This window comes from Primulina eburnea, chromosome 9, assembly GCF_022965805.1.
Source record: "Primulina eburnea isolate SZY01 chromosome 9, ASM2296580v1, whole genome shotgun sequence".
Lineage (NCBI taxonomy): Eukaryota > Viridiplantae > Streptophyta > Magnoliopsida > Lamiales > Gesneriaceae > Primulina > Primulina eburnea.
The window spans coordinates 17,462,125-17,479,206 of NC_133109.1; the positions used below are offsets into that span (position 1 = coordinate 17,462,125).

A 17,082-nucleotide genomic window follows, 5' to 3' on the forward strand; every position below is an offset into this window, starting at 1 on the left:
TGAGATTTTGGAACGTGTTGGTGATTTGGCTTATAGATTAGCTCTTCCGTGATGAAACTTAAAATTAATAATTTATTATATGTTAAAACCTGTATTTTAAAATTTTAAGTTTCATTAAAATTATAAATTATGTTATTTTCGTATTGTTTGTTTATATTTAAATGTCTTACTAAATTTGTTTTATTTTCAGGTTTTTTACGTGTTGGTAAAATAATGATAACTCAAGCTCGAAAATTCAAATGGAGGTGACTCTAACATGGTTGGAATCCTTGAGAAGTTATCTACAACTTTGCAGAAGACATGATTGCCTAAAAAGCTCATTAAGATGATCAAATTGTGCAAAGATCAAAATGAGGACACATTTACTTTTACTATGACCATCATTTAGTAAAAAATTCATAACTATTTCAATATTTATCCAAATGAGGTGAATCAAGTGGCCAAACTCATCTACACAAAATTCCCCACATGTTTGTGGCCTTAATCAGAGTCAAAGTGGTGAGAAAAGTCGTGGAACAAGGCATTGAAAGAAGGGACATGGAATTGGAGTTGAGGAGACAAAGAATACTATTACAACTACATGGCATTAATAGAATTTTTGACCCTTTCTCTCATTTGGCCTATAAATAGAGGCCTTGTGCTAGCTTGAGAATCATTCTATCTCATTGTAAAATATAGTGTGAGTGTGTATCAAAGTTCTAAGTTCCAATATATTTTATTTCATTTTCTCAACTATGAGTGATATTTTAGTGTTGATTAAAAGTAAATTCATGGCAAGCTAAATCTATTATGTCAAGGTGAAGAGGATGCATTCTTGGTGAAGTAAGATTTTTTATATTTTGTATATTCTTTCTTTATTTCTTTTCATTTAGCTAACTTATTTTCATTGTAGGTATAAAAATGAATTATTTCTTGTTATCAATTTACATCAAAAGCTTGATACCATTGAAGTGGTTATCTTGATTTGTTGTTTAATTTTGATACAATAAATATTTCATCACTTATTATTATATATATAGATATATATATTTATATAATAATATCATAATATTTCATTTAGACGATAGCGTGGCTCTGCCGGTTGTTTTAAATGAAATATTATGATTTAATACTAATATCTAACAATCTAACATTTACTTTATCGCAACTAACTTTTATTTTTCGCATCTAACTTTTACTTTCTCGCAACTAACTTTTACTTTTCCGCAACTAACATTTACTTTATCGCAACTAACTTTTACTTTACTGCAATTAACTTATTAAATCAATATATTTCATTTAGGCAATAGCGTGGCTCTGCCGGTTGTTCTAAATGAAATATAATGATTTAATCTAACATTTACTTTATGCAATTATTTATTTATATAGTTATAATATAATCATAGGTACCATATATAAAATATCGGTTAATTCGGTATTTTCTATAGTGGGAACTATATTATATTATGTATGTGTTTAATTTTCTTGGAACTATTATTTATGGTTGTTTCTTTGTTTTACTTTTAGTTAAACAATATTATATAAAACAAGAATAAATCCTCAAGCCTTGACAAAATTTATAATTTGTAAACTTCATTCTTGCATTTGGTAATCTATAAATTAATAAATTTAAACTAAAAATAACCTCTCTGTGGATCGATCTCGTACTTACGAAATATATTACTTGCAGACAACCTACACTTGGGTGAATTATTATTTAAGTAGTAGCAAGTTTTTGGCGCCGTTGCCGGGGAGGTATAAATTAAGTTTATATTTGTTATTTATGTTTTATTTATAAATATTGTGTGTTTTTACTTGTATGAGTGTTTGGAGTCGAAAAAAAAGTGGTAGACTTATTCGAGTATCTGAAAATAATTTAAATATGGATGATAATTCAAATAATCAAGATAATGATAATAATAACAATAATAATAATAATAATCAAGAACATGAACCCTATTAGAACTAGTGCCCCATCTTGTTTAGTTTTTCCTCCCGATGCATCTAATTTCAATTTTAAACCTCAAATTATTCAACTTTTACCAAATTTTCATGGCTTAAGATTCTGAAAATCCATATTTACATCTAAGAGAATTTGAGGAAGTTTGTAACACTTATAATGATCAAAATTGTAGCATGGATATAGTTCGATTAAATCTTTTCCCTTTTTCTTTAAAAGATAAAGCTAAAACATGGCTACAAAATTTAAGATCAAGTTCAATAAGATCATGGGAAGAAATGCAACAACAATTTCTCAAAAAGTTTTTCCCTTCCCATAGAACAAACTCTTTTAAAAGACAAATTACAACTTTTTCTCAAAAACAAGGAGAAACGTTTTATCAATGTTGGGATAGATATAAAGAATTACTTAATACATGCCCATATCATGGTTTTGAAACATGGAGAATAGTTTCTCACTTTTATGAAGGTCTAATACCTAAAGATAGGCAAATGATAGAATTCATGTGTAATGGAACTTTTGAAGATAAAAACCCAAATGAAGCTATGGAATATTTGGATTCATTAGCAGAAAATGCTCAAAATTGGGATAATATAGGCACAATAGAACCACCAACAACTAAAAACAATAATTCAACAAATGGGGGTGGTATCTATAATCTTAAAGATGATACAAATATTCAAGCTAAACTTGCATATTTAGCAAGAAAAATTGAGTCAATAGAAATGAAAAAGAGTGGTCAATTAAAAAGTATTCAAGAAATTGTTTGTCATATATGTGATACACATGATCATGCTACAAAAGATTGTCCAACATTACCTTCATTTAAAGAATGTCTCCATGAACAAGCAAACTATGTTAACAATTATAAAAAACCAAAACTAGATCCTTTTTCACCATTATATAATCCGGGATGGAAAAATCATCCTAATTTTAGTTGGAGGAATGATAATAATGCACAACCGTCACAACAATATTTTCAAAATAACCAAAATCATCAAGGTTATATTCCTTATGTTACACCTCCAAGAAAAAACTTTGAAGATGTAATTCATGCATTTATCCAAAAGCAAGAGTCTATCAATATTCAAAACAGTCAATATATGAGTGATTTGAAAGAAACTCTTGCAAAATTTGCATCTGCACTTAATATTCATGAAAAAGGAAAATTTCCATCTCCACCTCAACCTAATCCTAAAAATCAAAATCAAGAATTAAAAAATGAAAAAACTGATCAAATAAAATCTGTTATTACCCTTAGAAGTGGTAAAATAGTTAATGATCCATATAGTAATGAAAACAAGGATCATTTAAAATCAAAGAGTAAGGATGATAATCCTGATACTTTTGAGAATGATGATACCTTAAATTTTAAGAATAATATGGTGAATGATAAATCATCTGAAATAGTAAATAAGTCAAATAAACCTCCACCATTTCCTCATGCATTAACAAATCATAAAAAACAAAAAGTGATTCTGATATCTATGAAGTTTTTAAACAAGTGAAGATAAATATTCCATTATTAGATGCTATTAAACAAGTACCTTCTTATGCAAAATTTTTAAAAGACTTATGTACTGTGAAGAGAAAATTGCATGTGAAGAAAAAAGCATTCTTGGCTGAACAAGTAAGTTCTATTCTTCAAAATAATTCTAGTTTAAAATATAAAGATCCTGGTTGTCCAACAATTTCATGTATTATTGGAGAAAATAAAATTAAAAAAATTTTGTTGGATTTGGGAGCAAGTGTGAATTTACTTCCTTATTCAGTTTATGAAAAACTTAATTTAGGAGAATTAAAACCCACTTCTGTTATCTTTTACTGGCAGATAGGTCAATTAAAATACCTAGAGGTATTGTAGAAGATGTGTTGGTTCAAGTTGATAAATTCATATATCCTGTAGATTTTATTGTTTTAGATACACAACCAATAGAAGTACATAATGAAATTCCAGTAATATTGGGACGACCATTTCTAGCAACTTCAAATGCTTTAATTAATTGTCGAAATGGAATAATGAAATTGTCTTTTGGAAATATGACTCTAGAACTTAATGTGTTTAATTTATGTAAACAACCAAGTATTAATGAAAATGAAAATGAAGATGATAATGAAATTCAAACAATTGTGGAAGAAAATATACAAGAAGAAAACTTAAATCAACAATGTGAAGTTTTTTCAGTAGAAAGTTTGGAGTCTGAAAATAATTTTAAAGAAGATGATAATACAAAACTTGAATTAAAAGCTTTACCATTAGAATTGAAATATGTATTTCTTGGTCAAAATAAAACATTTCCTGTTGTAATTTCTTCCACTCTTCTACCAAAATAAGAAGAAGATTTAATTCAATTACTTAAAAAATATAAAAATGCAATTGGATGGACTTTGAAAGATATAAAAGGTATGAATCCTTTAATTTGTACACATAAAATTCACTTGGAAGAAAATGCTAAAACATATCAACAACCGCAAAGAAGGTTAAATCCACATATGAAAGAAGTTGTTAAGAATGAAGTATTAAAACTATTAGACGCTGGAATTATCTATCCAATCTCAGATAGTAAATGGGTAAGTCCAACACAAGTAGTACCTAAAAAGTCAGGCATCACTGTTATAAAAAATGAAAAAGGAGAGTTATTACAAACTAGGATTCCATCTAGTTGGCGTATGTGTATTGATTATAGAAAATTAAATGATGCAACTAGAAAAGATCATTTCCCACTACCATTTTTAGATCAAATTTTAGAAAAAGTAGCAGGAAATTCTTATTATTGTTTTCTTGATGGGTATTCGGGGTATTATCAAATACCTATATCATTAGAAGATCAAGAAAAAACAACTTTCACTTGTCCTTTCGGAACTTTTGCATTTAAAAGAATGCCATTTGGTTTATGTAATGCTCCAGCTACTTTTCAAAGATGCATGTTAAGTATTTTCAGTGATATGATTGAAGAATTTGTAGAAGTTTTTATGGATGATATAACTGTTTTTGGAAACTCATTTGAAAATTGTCTAAAAATCTAGAAAAAGTATTAAAAAGATGTGAAGAAAAAAATCTTGTTTTAAATTGGGAAAAAGTCATTATATGGTTAAATCTGGGATTGTTTTAGGACATGTGATACCTGAAAAAGGAATTGAAGTTGATAAAGCCAAAGTTGATGTTATTTCTAATTTAACATCACCAAAAACAGTCAAAGAAGTTCGATCATTTTTGGGTCATGCAGGATTTTATAGAAGGTTTATAAAAAATTTCAGCATAATATCTAAACCAATGTCAAATCTTTTAACAAAAGATACACAATTCGAATGAACTCAAAAATGTGAAAATGCTTTTAAAAAAATAATTAATCTTTTAATTACATCACCTATTTTACAACCTCCAGATTGGTCTTTACCATTTGAATTAATGTGTGATGCAAGTGATTATGCTATAGGAGCTGTGTTAGGACAAAGAAAAGAAGGAAAACCTTATGCAATCTATTATGCTAGTAGAACCTTAAATAGTGGCCAAATAAATTATTCAACTACTGAAAAAGAATTACTTTCAGTAGTATTTGCATTAGATAAGTTTCGATCTTATTTAATTGGTTCTACTACTATTGTTTACACCGATCATTCTGCCATAAAATATTTATCAAATAAACAAGATGCTAAGCCAAGATTAATACGGTGGATTTTATTGTTACAAGAATTTGATATTATAATTAAAGATAAAAAAGGAAAAGAAAATGTTGTAGCCGATCATTTATCTAGAATAATGACTGAATCATCTCATAATGAAATACCAATAAATGAAAATTTTCCAGATGATCAGTTGTTTTATGCTACTACTAGTATTTCACCCGTGCGATGCACGGACATTTATTTTTTATAATTAATGATTAACATTAGTAAGTATGATAATTTGTTTCACTTTCTACATAAAATGACGGTTTAACAAACTGAAATGTCTATTGTTTTCATATATATATAGAACTTAACAATGAAACATGAATAACATAGCCATTTTTGAATTTATGCTGAAAAATAATATCACACTTGTTTTAGACAATGAAGGGCATAATGTGTTTATCAATTATATCATATACACATATAAATTTATGAATTATATACAAAACAGTAATTGTAATAAAAATAATGTGGTTTTAATTTAAATAAGGGTCATAAGCTAATTTGAAATTTGAAAAGTCATCGAATTGACGTGATACAATAACATATTCAGTATAAATTGGAACAACAACATATAAATTATATATTAATTATTAAACATTAATTATGTTAAAAGGATACCTACATTATATATAATCTTGTCATTTAGCAAATTCATTTTGCTGGATTTTACTAAATCGAGCATACAAATTTGCTTGTGTATATATATGCGATGCACGAGATTTTAGTTTATATATTTAAACATTAAAATTATAAAGAATGCACATTTGAATAAATAATTAAAATTAAAATACTAATAAATTAAATGGACTGTATATCATTAAATTAGAAAACAAAAAAAATTACAAATTTTGAAAAACTTCCTTAAATACAACATTTGTCGTTGATTTTTTCGGGTTGCTATCACTATCACATATCATAAATTTTAGACCCTTAGGATTCGTAACCCTGGATACAGCAACGTACAACTAACCATGACTAAAAACAGGGTTCCTCAAAAAAAGTCCTACATGAGACAATGATTGCCCCTGACTTTTGTTTATTGTCATTGCGTATGAAATTGTTGTCTAAAGACGGATACGTACTCTCAACTATTGATGCAATAGGATCTTTGCAATCTTTGATCAAAAGTTCATCAGGAATATCTATTGTCCCATAACCGTCATTCTGTTCTTCAATTTCTCCAATTTTTCCATCTCCTAAATTAGCAATCCAATCTGAAAATTTTTTGATTTTAGCACATTCTTCATCATAACCTAAATTCTGTAATCGCATATTTTTCGTCAATCTCAAAACTATACAATGTTTCCAAAGATATGAAGAATTGATAGTGGCGTGAACAATATCTTGCCTACTGCCTTTTGGAATAACAGGCAGTATTTGTCGAAAATCGCCACCAAAAACAACCGTTTTGCCTCCAAAAGGCATATGATGGCTTGAAGGATTGACAAATCTCATTATATCTTTCATGCTTTTATCCAAAGCTTCGAAACAAAACTTATGCGTCATTGGAGCCTCATCCCAAATAATAAGTTTAGATTTTACAATAAGCTCTGCAAGATGACTCCCTTGTTTGATATTGCATGTTGATTCTTCACTGGGATTAAATGGAATTGCAAAACGGGAATGAGCAGTTCTTCCACCAGGTAATAGAAGATATGCTATTCCACTGGATGCCACATTCAAAACAATTTCCCCCTTCGATCTCAAGTATGCAGACAAAGTCTTCCAAACAAATGTTTTTCCAGTACCTCCATATCCATATACAAACAATACTCCTCCCTTATTTGAAACAACTGCTTTCATTTTTAACACTCAACCAATTTTATTTTAGAAAATTTAAATAAACTAATTAAATATTGTATTTCTTTTAGTAAGTAATTTGGGCAGTAAATTACTTAAAATAGCAAAAATTATTTTTGGATGATTTACCTCATGAGTGATACTGAACATCACAATCATTTTTATTTTAAATTTATTTATACAGTTTTTACTTAAACTGATTGATATAATTAATGCAAAAAATTTTAATATAGTTTACTTTTCAATATAGTTTAGTTTTAATTTGAGTAAAAAAATTAAAAACATATAATACATAAATTACATTTGAAATAATATAAAAATTTATTAAATTCGAAATTGAATAAAATGAATTGATATAATCAATGCATACAATAATTGAAGCGGTCATTTATTGCAGTGCACGTATGTCAATATTGGTGATAAAACTTTCCTTTTTTAGAAATGTTATTTTGGCGGGAAATTACTATTTTTGGCAAAAACTCTGCTTTTATATATATATAGATTATGCCATGGTTTGCTAACATTGTAAATTTTCTTGTGACAAATAAAATTCCTTCTCATTGGAATTCACAGGATAAGAATAAATTCTTGATAGAAGTTAAAAAATTTTATTGGGATGATCCTTACTTATTTAAGTATTGTCCTGACCAAATTTTTCGACGATGCATACCCGACAATGAAGTAAGTAATGTTATTAAATTTTGTCATTCTGAAGCATGTGGAGGTCATTTTTCATCCAATAAAACAGCTACAAAAATCTTACAATGTGGATTTTATTGGCCGTCTTTATTCAAAGATACGCATTTATTTTTCAAATCTTGTGAAAATTGTCAGAAGATGGGATCAATTTCAAAACGAAACATGATTCCTTTAAATCCAATCATAATTATTGAAATATTTGATAGTTGGGGGATAGATTTTATGGGTCCATTTCCATTATCTTTTGGATATACGTACATTTTAGTCGCTGTTGATTATGTTTCAAAATGGATTGAAGCGATTGCATGTAGAACTAATGATCATAAAGTTGTTATAAAATTTTTAAAAGAAAATATTTTTAGTCGATTTGGAATTCCTAGGGCAATAATTAGTGATGGGGGAAGTCATTTTATAAATAAATCATTTTCTTCTTTATTAAGAAAATATGGCATTACACATAAAGTTTCTACCCCATATCATCCTCAAAGTAATGGTCAAGTTGAACTTGCAAATAGAGAAATAAAACAAATTTTAGAAAAAACAGTTAATCCAAATCGAAAAGATTGGTCTTTAAGATTAACTGATGCATTATGGGCATATAGAACTGCATTCAAAACATCATTAGGGATGTCACCATATAGGTTAGTTTTTGGTAAGCATTGTCAATTACCAGTTGAACTTGAACATAAAGCTTATTGGGCAATTAAAGCATTTAATATTAATTTAGATGATGCATCTAAATTAAGAAAATTGTAAATAAATGAACTTGAAGAATTAAGAAATGATGCATATGAAAATTCAAAGATTTATAAAGATAAAACTAAAGTCTTTCATGATAAAAATATTATGAGAAAGTCATTTGAAATTGGACAAAAAGTTTTGCTTTATAATTCTCGTTTGCATTTATTTCCAGGTAAACTAAGATCGAGGTGGTCAGGACCATTTATAGTCAAATTTGTTTATCCTCATGGTGCTGTTGATATTGAAAATCCTAAAAATAATGACGTGTTTAAAGTTAATGGGCAAAGACTTAAGCCTTTTATAGAAAATGAAATTCTTAATGATGAGTTTATGCCTTTATATGATCCACAATAGTTGTTTGATATTTTCATTTTGTTTTGCAGATTCTAGTTCATTTCCCGGTTAAGTGGCGGATAACGGTACTCCGTGACTGTTTAAGTCGGTTTCTTCAGTTTTCCCAAAATAATTGAAATATATATAATAATAATAATAATAATAATAATAATAATAATAATAATAATAATAATAATAATAATAATAATAATAATAATAATAATAATAATATGGATGCGTGTATTATGAATCTTCGTAAATATTTTGCTTGTTTACCTGATAATGCGTTGAAAAAAATTTATAAAGCTAGATGTGAGCGACTAAGGTTGATGATGTCATATGGTATACCGGATGATATCCGTTTGATAATTGAAGCAAAAGTCCGATTGGTTGGGGAAGCAAGTGAATTAATAATAAGACATATGCCAGGATTTGGTAAAAGCACATATGCCAAAAAGCGAAGAGCTAAACGTATAGGTGGATGTTATAAATGTGCAAGGTGGACTTGTAATGGGAAATGCAAAAATGTTGGAATGACATCAATGAATAGAGAAGATAAAATTTTATTCATTAAAAATGGTCTGAGTAGAGAGCCTTTGGATAATTTTCTAGAGGTTCTTGATACGCATTCTAGTGGGTACGTGCAAAATGAACTTCTTAAACTATGGTGGCAATTTCAACAGGAGGAATATCAATATGGACGGTGGAATCAGCCTTACAAAGATCCTACTGTAGTAACGCATGTCTATTTAGATAAGTAAATATATATATACAATCTCGTCTTGGGAATCTGACGTTAAAAGACCCTGTTTGCCAATTTATAAGAAAATTGGATGGGAAGCATATCCTCGACTCATAGAAAGCGTTGAAGCCGTTACTGAACGTAAAATCAGAGGAAGATGTGAGCCACAATCACAACTACGATGTATATATTTGTTTTAATTTTGTCATTTTTATTTTCTTTTAATAATAATAATTTCCTGTTCAAATATTGACTTTTGGCATGTTACGCTTATAAATTCATATGCTGTGATCTAACAATTACAGAAAACATATTTCTCAACATGCCAACGTCCACGGTAAGTAAAATCAAAAATATTTGTGTATTTTGTGGATCTAGTGCAGGAAAAGATTCAATTTATGAAGAAGTAGCAGAAAAGCTTGGAATAGCACTTGCTAAAAACAAGATTCATTTGGTGTATGGTGGTGGTGAAGTTGGCCTCATGGGAAAAGTTGCAAAAGCTGCGCATGCAGGTGGAAGTGAAGTCTTAGGCATTATTCCGATTACCTTAGCCAATCTTACAGGACCAACAATAGGAGAAGAAATGAAAGTGGACAACATGTATGAAAGAATTACTCAAATGATTGAACATTCAGATGCTTTCATTGCTTTACCAGGAGGTTTCGGTACTTTGGAAGAAATATTTCATACTGTTTGTTGGGCACAATTAAATATCCACAATAAGCCAATTGGTTTGTTAAATGTTAACAATTATTATGATAAATTGTTATCGTTTCTTGATGATGTTGTGGAACAGGGATTTATTTCATTAGCTTCGCGAAGGATGTTAGTTTCTGCTACAAGTGAAGGTGAACTTATTGATTTACTGCAAGGATTTAGTCATGAACCAGATCCATTCTTATCTCAACTTAATTGGCCAACATCCAAGAGTAAGAAAAGAAAATTCGTGTGATGCTAAACTTGCGATTCAACGGTATGTTTTTAATGTTTTTTTTTTAAGGTATGAATAATTTCTTCTTCTTCTTCTTATTCTCTTCTTAGTTTTTTTTTTATATAAAAATAAAAATATGTAGTAATAATAATAATACTTTTTAGTTCAATGTCGAGTAAGGTGTCAGTAAAATGCACCTGAGACGCATTAGTTAATAATTATCGGAAAATCACAATACACTAGATTTTAATATTCATTATATTCAAATTACAGACTACAAGAAAAATTAGTTTTCATATGTACCAATTTATATACATATATATTTTGATCAATTAATATAAAATATATAATAGATGTGTTTATTTATTTACATATATGTATATATTTGTGTGTGTGTTTTCAAATAAAATAATTTCTAAAATTTTTATAAGAATATAGTTAAAAGATATGATTTGTATGGTTGTTAACATGTATAATTGAAAGAATTTTTTGTAAAAGTATAATATATACTCACACATCTTTTGTGAGTAAGTGGTGAGAAATGAGAAAACAATTAATAAACTTTTATTGATTATTAAAAAATGGTTAATTACAAGAATATAATTCCCCTAAAAAAAATATTTATTGAAAAAAAAAGAAAAGATGTAAATAAATAACGGACTGCAAAATATTTTATTCATTGTAATATTTGTTTTTTTTCAAGATTTGATTGATGTACTATCAATGTGTTCTTAATAAAAAAAAAACAAAAAAACAAAAAAAACAAACAAACAAAAAGATTTGTTTGTGCTAGATAAGTTTCAAAGATAGTCGAATGTATCTGTTATATAAATGTTTATATATATATATATATATATATATATATATATATATATATATATATATATATTTGGTAAAATGTTTGGATAAAAAAAAAAGTTTATGTTATTGTAAAATTTTGCAGTCACGTTATAAAAATAAAAAATAAAAAAAAAGATAAAAAAAAAGAAAAAAAAAAGAAAAGAAAGGGGATTTTATTCTTTGTAAATTTTCCTATTTTGTTTTCAATATTAGTTTATTTAATTGTCTGCTTTAATACTTGGTCTTTTTCAATGAGAGTTAATATTCATTCCAACTCCATGAGTGAAAACTAGCTATTCATAAAATATTTTGACCTGAAAGAATATATGGAGTTGAGGCTTTTACAAAAATATTCTTGATATTGTACATGTTATGGTGGGTGGCGTGAATTATCTTTTTGACTATATTATTATAAATAAATTTAGAAATTTATTAATCATATATATTGTTATTTTATATATTATGTGAAAATAAGAATAAAAACACATCAAATTATATATTATTATATTAAATGAAAAGTATATATATATATATAAATATATATATATATATATATATATATATATATATATAAATAAATCGGTATATGAGTTTGTTTTTAAAATGAATATGTTTGTATTTGAATATATAAAAGGAATAAAGAATCTAGGTTGTGACTTTCCGATAAATTTTATTACTAAGGGACTAGTAATAAGATAGTGTGGGGGTTTTTTTACGTGTTGGTAAAATAATGATAACTCAAGCTAGAAAATTCAAATGGAGGTGACTCTAACATGGTTGGAATCCTTGAGAAGTTATCTACAACTTTGCAGAAGACATGATTGCCTAAAAAGCTCATTAAGATGATCAAATTGTGCAAAGATCAAAATGAGGACACATTTACTTTTACTATGACCATCATTTAGTAAAAAATTCATAACTATTTCAATATTTATCCAAATGAGGTGAATCAAGTGGCCAAACTCATCTACACAAAATTCCCCACATGTTTGTGGCCTTAATCAGAGTCAAAGTGGTGAGAAAAGTCGTGGAACAAGGCATTGAAAGAAGGGACAGGGAATTGGAGTTGAGGAGACAAAGAATACTATTACAACTACATGGCATTAATAGAATTTTTGACCCTTTCTCTCATTTGGCCTATAAATAGAGGCCTTGTGCTAGCTTGAGAATCATTCTATCTCATTGTAAAATATAGTGTGAGTGTGTATCAAAGTTCTAAGTTCCAATATATTTTATTTCATTTTCTCAACTATGAGTGATATTTTAGTGTTGATTAAAAGTAAATTCATGGCAAGCTAAATCTATTATGTCAAGGTGGAGAGGATGCATTCTTGGTGAAGTAAGATTGTTTATATTTTGTATATTTTTTCTTTATTTCTTTTCATTTAGCTAACTTATTTTCATTGTAGGTATAAAAATGAATTATTTCTTGTTATCAATTTACATCAAAAGCTTGATACCAATGAAGTGGTTATCTTGATTTGTTGTTTAATTTTGATACAATAAATATTTCATCACTTATTATTATATATATAGATATATATATTTATATAATAATATCATAATATTTCATTTAGACGATAGCGTGGCTCTGCCAGTTGTTTTAAATGAAATATTATGATTTAATACTAATATCTAACAATCTAACATTTACTTTATCGCAACTAACTTTTATTTTTCGCATCTAACTTTTACTTTATCGCAACTAACTTTTACTTTTCCGCAACTAACATTTACTTTATCGCAACTAACTTTTACTTTACTGCAATTAACTTATTAAATCAATATATTTCATTTAGGCAATAGCGTGGCTCTGTCGGTTGTTCTAAATGAAATATAATGATTTAATCTAACATTTACTTTATGCAATTATTTATTTATATAGTTATAATATAATCATAGGTACCATATATAAAATATCGGTTAATTCGGTATTTTCTATAGTGGGAACTATATTATATTATGTATGTGTTTAATTTTCTTGGAACTATTATTTATGGTTGTTTCTTTTGTTTTACTTTTAGTTAAACAATATTATATAAAACAAGAATAAATCCTCAAGCCTTGACAAAATTTATAATTTGTAAACTTCATTCTTGCATTTGGTAATCTATAAATTAATAAATTTAAACTAAAAATGACCTCTCTGTGGATCGATCTCGTACTTACGAAATATATTACTTGCAGACAACCTACACTTGGGTGAATTATTATTTAAGTAGTAGCATTCCGCCTGCATTATCAAGTGTTCATGATGTTTTTCATGTGTCTATGTTAAGGAAATATCATCCGGATCCTTCTCATGTACTTCCACCTGACGAGGTTGAGTTAGATCAGACTTTGAGCTATATTGAGAGACAGATTCAAATTTTAGACAGAAAAGATAAGCAACTCAGAAATAAATTGATACCGTTGATTAAAGTACAGTGGGATAGACATGGTGTCGAGGAGGCAACTGGGGAATTAGAAGACAAAATGAGACAAAAATATCCAGAGTTATTCAAATGAAGTATGCTTCTATTCTCGGTCTTATTTTTAATATTGTTCATTATATCGTACACTTGAAATTGATGATTTGATTTCGAGGACGAAATCTATTTTTAGAGAGGAGGAGTTGTAATGCCCGAGTTTAAAAAAAAATTGGAAAAAAAAGTTACTATTCACGGGTACTATTCACGGGTACTGTTCATGGGTACTATTCAAGCGCTGCGGCGCTAGAAAGTAGCGCCTAGGCGCTGCAGCTACGGCAATTTTGGCGCCACGGCGCTAGAAAGTAGCGCTGAGGCGCTAAAAACATGAAAAATCAATATCTAAGTCAACTTTCACCTCCTCCAATCATTTCTCCTCCACCGAAACCCTCTTCCTTCCATTTTCTACATTTCTTTCTTCAATCTATGGGAGATTTGTTCAAGAAAATTTTGAAATGAAGTTAGATTTGTGATCCTCTCGTCACGGGCTTCACTAGGATGTAAGTATTTCCCATTTTTATTCAAGTCTGGAAATGGGTTGAAGTTTAGAATTGATATTTGAGTTGATATTTGAGATATTGAGATGTTGGAGATGTTGTATTTGTGTTGGTTTGAATTTAAAAGGGATATGAGAATGGTTTCTTGTTTATGTACGAAGAACAATTTCAACGCCTTCTGTATTTCGTGTTTATGGGACATTTGTGTTTGGATTTTCGAGTTATGGTCTTCATCAAACTTGTAGATAATCGAGTTCAATTCTATGAAGAATTGAAAGAGATATGCTATGTTTACTAAATCCGGTCTAGAATCCCAAGTTTGTGTCCATGGCTTTTGTTTATTCGAATTCTGGTATTAATCGGTTGGGATTATGAATTTGGAGTTCCAAACAAAGTTATAGAACATTGTCTTGTTTTCGAAATGATATAAGATAGTCTTGATTCCATTGAGTATTGAGGGAGTTATGCTCCAAATACTAAATGGTGCCAGATTTGTACTGATGCAGAATTTCGAAAATTATGTGGTATGTTTCAGATTATGAACGACTGGGTAAATGACTTTATTTGACAAAAGTTTATGAAGAAGAATTGTTGGGATTTGAGTTTTCTTGCATATCCAATTGACGGATCTTGATTTGAAGCCGTATTGAATTAATTATGAATTTTGTACAGAAACTGCTTTGTTTTGATAAATGATCCGAGTTCTTGAGTTATAGTAGACTTCAGAGGTTCAAGACTTCTCACCTACACATTTCGATCTTCTTTTGATAATATTTGAAAGGTATGTTACGGTCGGTAACATACGAGTTAAAAGTATCATTTTTATTTTAAATTGAAAATTCGATGGCTTGATGAATTATTTGTGATTTGTTGATGATTGATCTTTTGAGATGAGATTATTATGATATTGACTTGATGAGATTGAAATGCATCATTGCATTGCATATTGAGCCACTTTTGATTCAGATTTGATATGGCGGAGGTCGCCTTGATTTATTGATTTGTTGGACGTATGGGGCTATAGTTCAGTTGGCATAGTGTATGCGGAGGTCGCTGCTATGGCCTGAACACTCTCTATAGGCGCACCATAGTCTTGAGATTGTAAAACACAACACACGACCTCGAGCGGATGAGTCGGTGGATGTTGTTGGGGGATTCTCTTCCCTTGGGTACCCTATGACCAGATGATTAACTTGATCTTGATATTTATTAGCCCACAGCTTCTGATCATGCATTGCATTATATTGCATCTTTATGAATTTATATGAACTATTTGAAATTTTAATTCTCATATGTTATTGATTGTATCATACTGGGTTTATACTCACCGGCATGTCCGGTACCTCTTGTTTTCATGTGCTTGACGGTAAGTGAGGCGAGGTTTGGGATGCCAGAGTCCAGTTCCAGGCGAGGAGATTCGAGTTAGAGTTGGATTCTCGGGTCTTAGAAGCTATGTGATGATGTTTGGATTTATTTGGTTCACTACTTTATTTTGGCATGTTAAAATTTATATTTCAAACATTTGTAACATTTAAATTATTTTGACGATATTTATGTCAGTTTGTGAGCCACAAATTATGTATTTACTAAATCATTTGGTTTGTTACAATTATAATTATTGGTATTACATGTTGGACCCGGGGCCCCGCAGTTTTTATTCTGGAATTTCAAATGTGGTTAGAAATAATTAATTCAACACGATTTAAATAATTATATTCATACGATTGAGAAACCTTGGCTCTGATTCCACTATTGGAGTACCGAATTGTCATACCCAAGGTGCAGCGAAAGTTTTAAAATTTTGTTTCGACGTTCGAAACTCTCCTTGGGCGTCGTGTGAAATAAACATCCATAGGGTATTTAGATTATTACCTTTGCATATAAACCGCTGGCTCCAAACTATTCTGAATTTTGAGCGGAGTTAGTCTTTCTTGTAAATCCCTTCGAACATATATTCCTTTTCTTGGTCTTCTAATTAAGTTCACGATCAAAATATATGTCCCTTGTTTGGATTGCACTAGTAATCACAAACAATTTTGCGTTGAGACTATGTTGTACAAAATTATAAAATCCAAAGGCGATGCAGATGCGGCGAGACAATGGTACGAGGAAGTGTACGGCCGAAAAAATTCTTTAAAAGAATTGTGGTGGTCGAATTTTGGGAGGAGAGGAGAGTAGGGAATATTAATTCAAAAACCCTAGTTTGCTAAAATTGTATCTCTTTCCGTATGACCCTCATATCATATTTATAAAGATTGATTCTTGATCTCATCCGAAATCTCTCTTAAATTAGTATTATTTATTTCCATTATTATTAAATTCTAATTTGATAATAACATGTATTAAATATATTAATTCAAAAACCCTAGTTTGCTAAAATTGTATCTCTTTCCGTATGACCCTCATATCATATTTAT

The 17,082-nt window shown here is 28.9% G+C and overlaps 1 long non-coding RNA gene and 1 other non-coding gene across 2 annotated transcripts; one reads left to right on the top strand and one right to left on the bottom strand.

The window, feature by feature from the left end:
• The first annotated feature begins 257 nt into the window (after positions 1 to 257).
• LOC140840442 (uncharacterized) lies at positions 258 to 9,734 on the top strand. Its single transcript, XR_012119976.1, has 3 exons — positions 258 to 822; positions 1,670 to 1,734; positions 9,238 to 9,734. It is a non-coding gene; the product is annotated as an uncharacterized lncRNA (long non-coding RNA).
• On the bottom strand, positions 2,262 to 2,372 carry LOC140842207 (small nucleolar RNA R71). Its single transcript, XR_012120338.1, has one exon. It is a non-coding gene; the product is annotated as a small nucleolar RNA R71 (small nucleolar RNA).
• Positions 9,735 to 17,082: the final 7,348 nt, after the last annotated feature.